Source organism: Gekko japonicus, unplaced genomic scaffold (assembly GCF_001447785.1).
Source record: "Gekko japonicus isolate JY-2015 unplaced genomic scaffold, Gekko_japonicus_V1.1 scaffold38, whole genome shotgun sequence".
Classification (NCBI taxonomy): Eukaryota; Metazoa; Chordata; class Lepidosauria; order Squamata; family Gekkonidae; genus Gekko; species Gekko japonicus.
Genome location: NW_015170276.1, coordinates 1,558,348 through 1,564,209, shown reverse-complemented (window position 1 = coordinate 1,564,209; position 5,862 = coordinate 1,558,348).

The window sequence follows — 5,862 nt, the reverse complement described above, 5'->3', positions numbered from 1 at the left end:
GCTTAAGGTCCAGGTCACATGGCGAATTTGCTGCGGGAGAGCCACGGGTGGTGGGCAGATTATTGGGGCGCGATCACACCGCAACATCTGGCAAGTGGAGCGCACCTGTGGCCAACCCATGGCATACCGCCAAAAAAGCGCAATAAAAAAACAGTACCTCAGATGTAGTGGCAAACAGTTTGCCACGGGCTGCTTCAGGACTCTTGCGGTGTGATCGCGCCGGCACGCTGCGTTTCCCTCCGGCCCCTCGTTAATGCGCAGGCAGGGAGGACAGTACCCGTGGTTTGCTGCCGACACGTCGAATCGCATTCTGGCGGTTCTAATTACACCGGAGCAATTAGCCATGCCTCCCCCCCCCCCGAGTTATCCAGCTGGTGTGACCGGGGCCTTTATAAAGCTACAAATGCAGCAGCGTTACTTTACCAGGTTACTCAACTTACAAAGCTACATAAAGCCACATTGCAAGTTTAGAAGAGAAATACTTATCTCTTTATTTGAGAAGTACATTTTGGATAGGAAAGAGTAGGGATAGGACAGAGTACTAACTTACTAGCTGAACAATGGAAGCAGATAGCAAGCAAGTGGGCCATCTGCCTCATGGTTCCAAGAGATGACAGCATGTTGTCTCTCTTAGTGTGTGCAGGGAGGGAGTTTGTCTTCATCTGAGAGAGAATGGAAGGAAAGAAATTGTCCCTGAGAACTCAGTCTAGATTTCAAAGGGGATAGCGGCAGAAGAGTAAACACAGGAAGAAAGGTCAGTGTGCCTATCTAGCAATCTAGTCTCTCTTGCCACGAAGTCTGGAGGCTGAGGCAGGGACATCACACCCGGAACTTCCAACACCTCTGATAAACTGCTTTCTCTTTCAGCAGTGCAAAACTCATTTATTTAATTTAGAGTATTTATAAAAGACTTTTTCAGTGTTCACCGGTTCCCAAAACAGCTAACAAAATATTTTAAAATCCAATTTAAGAGACAATAAAATTCAATTTAAACAACAACAACAATTACCAAAAATTAAAACAGAGGAGGCACTAATATAAAGAAGGAGGGAAGAACAGATGCTATGTGGATTTTCAGAAGAGCGTAAGAGTAAATAGTGGGGGAGGGAGAAATGAGATGCCTCCCGTATGTCCTTGCAGGTTCCCACTCGTTATAACTAATAGCTAAGGCCTGCCCCTGAAAGCAGAACAATGGGGCTACAGACAAGGAAGTTAGTAAAGAAAAAAGGGAGTCAAGATTAAGTCGAGGTTATGGAATCTTTGATTTCCAAATTTCCCCCTGTGACTGGTTGAAGGCCCCCAGTTTGTACAGACTGATGATGTAGTGTGAAAGAAAGTTACCTGGTCAATAAACCTGAAGCTACAATTTGCCTATTTGTTCTTGGGAATGGGAAGAGAGGAGAAAACTGTCTATTCAAAAAGGAAAAGGGGACTCCAAACATCCAAAATGTCAACATTTACATTTAGCATACATTTGAATAAATTCTATAATAGATTCCTGACAGAATCAGGTTCTGTTGGAATTCTATAAGGACAGGTTCTAGAAATGTACAGATCTACAAATAAGGCTGACCAGTGATGGGCTTCTGTAGTTTTATTTCCAATGGGTGTTTTGTTTGTTTTCATAAAATATGGTTATTTGTCTTCTAGGACCTGCTTTCCAATAACCAAGCTGTTTCATACACAGCAAATGAAAAGCAGTTGGATAGTAACACAGAGGATGCAATCTCATCTTGTGTAATTGCAAACCAGTTTAAAGACAGTGAGTTCAGAAGTTCAGCTTCAACATTATGGAATTTACATGGAGTCTAAAGTCGCTTAACAATCAAAAAGGAGAGAAGGAACAGAGCTGGAATGCAGTACCGAAACAATAGGTACTTTTGAGGGGTGGGAAATATCTGCGGTACTCTTAATCCAAGTAGTCATCCTCATGGCTCTTTTGAATAAGTACAAGGACAGTATCAAGGCAGATAGAAATATTTAATGGAGAAAGAAGAAAGCTTCTCTACTCAACAGACATGCACCCATAACTACAGAGAGCTCTCAAGTTGACCTACTGTGAGAAATCTAACAGATGGAGAGTAACAAAAAAAGAACTAATATAATTCTTGCCACAGGATATAGTTGAATTTCAATGTAAAAAAAAAAATCTCACCACCGCATAACAAAATTTGAGTCACTACCAGGAATGTGCAGACAGAAATTTACTAAACAAGAGCCAACCTGAATAATATCCATCTGCAAATGTTCCACATTATTTTCAGTATTTGGGAGTGGCTGGAACTCTTTCGGTCTCTTCTGGCACCTGGCTGTCCTGTGGGAGGTTGGAAGACAGAGAGGGGAGAGAATGATTCAGACAACATATGCCTGACAGGAAAGTCAGTCAGCCAGAACAGTAAGCACATCTTCTCATCAAACAAGATTATCCCAAAGGTGGATTTACATGCACAGGGTAAGGAACAGTAGAGGAGGACCAGGCACAGAGCCTTGGTCTCTGGCTACATTTTGGCCATCAATGACAACATCAGGAGAGGAAAGAGACAAAAGCCTTGCTTGCACATGCTGGCAGCCTGGCAACAGAGGCAGAAGTCCAAGCTTTGCCCCACCCCAGCAACAGGCAATCTGCCTGTTCTGCAGACAAGCAGACTGTTAGGACTCTTCCATCCCACTAACAGAAAAGAGCAAAAACACAAATTGGGAGATGTTCAAAACGTCAGTGATGAAGAAGGATCAGTTTGTCCCTCTGTGTTTCAAGATCTGAGAGGATATCTTTATTGTATTTAGAAGCACAGCAGGGTCGAAAACAAAAGGGGGGGAAGAAAAACCCTGGAAAACAAATCAAATAGCCAAAAACATTAAGTAAAGAGTTCTCAAACTATATACAAATAAAAACAAAATGAACATTTTAAATTAATCCATTAAATAAAATAAAATAATGACCAGTAGACCACACACCATAAAAACTGGTCCACTATCCATAATTCCCCTTACCAACATGGCAAATAGATCTATTACAAGAAGGGGGACCCGCGATATTCGCACGGGTGGAGGGAGAAGAAGCTCCACCGAAGGAGAAGGAAGCAGCCGCAGGTGAGCCTTCTCCCCTCCCCCCCATCCCCGGCACCCACAGAGAGGCCTGCCCCTCTCCAAGCCTTCTCTTTCCTCCCCCCCCCCAGCACCAGTGGTTAGAGGCCTGAACTCGGCCTGATGAACTTTCTTCCCCAGCAGTAGCAGCAGCGGTGGTGGGGGTGGGAAGCCCCACTTTTCCCCCACCGACAGCAGCGGTGGCGGGAAGCCTAAGCTTGGCCCGCCAGACTTTCTCCATTCCCCCCCGCCGTGGCAGCGAGGGCTGCTTAAAGCCACCAGCCTGCCAAGCCTTCTCCCGCCCCTCCCCCTCTCCCTCCCTGGCATCGGTGTTGGCCTGAGAGGCTTCCAGCCCTCCAATCTCTCTTCCCACTTCTTCCCCCTCTGCCGGTCTCCTCCTCCCCCTTCCAGCGCCCCCAATGTGTGGATTTAGATATCCGCACACAGGGGGCGCCTTCGCTATTAGATATATAAATAAAATAAAAATAAAATAAAAAATATAAATTAAATAACACATATACAGTTGAAAAAACAGCAATATGATGTGATAAAACACCAAAACACCAAATGCATTTAGGCTGTTGTCTTCCTCAGTGATGCAATAAGTACATCAAGCTAAAATCTTCTGATGATCATAACAGCCATCACAGATCATCACTATATACAAATTTATCCACAAATATTCTGTGAAACGATAAATGAGAATAGGAGGAAAGGTAAACAAATCATTATAAAAAGTAACCAAGCTGTTTCCTACACAGACTCCAACAGGTTCAGTCACCCGGGTTGGGGGGAAAGTCTACCTTTTAGACAGAAGGGAGGGGATTGAAGGGGAAGGATTTTTTTTAAGGTTGTAAAGCTATTGCATTATTTATATTCAGTGTTACTCATTCTTTTTTAAAAAAAAACAGAGGAGAATCACCCACAGGTAAGCCTGCCTTTAGGAGGTGGGGAGGGTAATGTTGAAGGTGTCTGCAAACATGTGGAGGTTTTTTTAAAAAAAGTTCTTTTTAAAGGTACTGCATTATTCCTATCCAGCATTACTCATGCTCATAGATAGAAAACGAAAAGAGGAAGAAGAATCAGCCATACCTGACCCTGCCTTTTGGGGAGGAAAAAGGGGATCTTTCGCGATATCTGCAAAGATGTGGAGGCTTTAAAAGTTTTTTTTTAAAGGTATTCAGTTATATTTATTCAGCATTACCCATGCTCCTCCAGACAAAACAAAAAATATTTTAAAATGCTAGGCAGAGAATCCTGAGGGACACATGAAAACATGGTGGGGGGGGGGGGCTTCAAGCACATCACATGTGAAAGGGAAGCCATGGCTAACAGTGGAGAGAAAATGTATTGCTCTTGCTTGTCTGCAATATCCATTACAAGAGTGATTTCACCAGAATTTCATGAACAACCAGTCTGCCTCAGAAAATTACCCTGCTGTGGAAGCACCCTAGTTATATGCTTGCCATTGGTCTTCTGCCTTTTATTCAGGTTTTCTTTGTCTTTTCCCATCCCACACTTGCACCAATATTTTAGGAGAAGTGCACCTGAAGCATATTTGTGAGTCTGTGTAATGTTTGTTGACCTTGTAAAGGTGCAACTCACTTCCCCGTCCACTTCTTCATCGCCATTTTTCAGACTTGGTGCCATTTACCCTATCACTTTTACCCAGTAGTGACCATCTGTAATTGTTTTTTTTAAGATGGTCACTTATCATGTACATATAAAAGCCTTAATGATTGGCACTTTCCGGCTCTCCCATTGGCTGTGCTGTGCGCTCCATTAGCCATTGGCCCGTCAACCGCCACTCAAGAGTACTCATGTGCCATTGGCTGGGTAGTGGGTCTGCTCCTCTCCCCTGCCCACTGTCAGCTTGACCACTCTTCCCTGTCTGAATAAAATGCCAAAATGGCTGTCTCTCCTGAAAGATGCTTCTACTGCCACTGTTTCACTCTTCCGTGTCTGGCTGGCTACTGAAATGGCTGTTCTTTGCTCAGGAAGAGGCTTCTACTGCTTCCACTTCTCCTACTTGGCTCCTCTGCAGCTGGCTGGCTACTGCGGTGAGCTACTGTCTGTCAAACCATTCTCTTCTCCTCATGCTGCGGGGCTCACTTTCCCCTCAGTGGCTGTTGCTAGGCAACCAAGCTTGGTTCTGTCAGTAAAAAGGCAGGGACAGGAGGCCCTTTCCAGGCCTACTTTGGCCTTTGTGGGGAACTCATTTGGGCCAGTCCTGACTAGGGTTGCCAACTCCAGGTTGGGAAATTCCTGGAGATTTTGTGGTGCAGTCTACAAAAGCCAGAGTTTGGGGAGGGGAGAGGCGCTGCTGATTCGATTGCCATAGAGTCCACCCTCCAAAACAGTTATTTTCTCCAGAGGGAGAGAGATCTGTTGTCTGGAGTTCAGTTGTGATACCAGGTGATCTTCAGGCTCCACCTGGAGGTTGGCTACCCTAAGCCTGGCAGCACCCTCTGGGTGACTTGATGCTACCTGACTGGCATGACTTAACTAGGCCTGGCTGCTTCCTCCTGTTCACCAGCAGCAGCCTTCCAAGGACCATCAGTGTGATGTAGCAGTTAGTGCTTTAAAGCAGAGTCTGCCAGGCCCAGGTTCTTGCTGTGGAAGCTGCATGGGTGATTTTGGACCACTCACAGACTTTCAGCCTAACCTACCTCACAGGGCAGATTGTTCAGATAAAAAGGGGGAGAAGAGAATGATGTGAGCTGCTTTGGTTCCCACTGCAGAGAAAGACTTTTCCTAGGTAGAGGCTGCGGGGGGGGG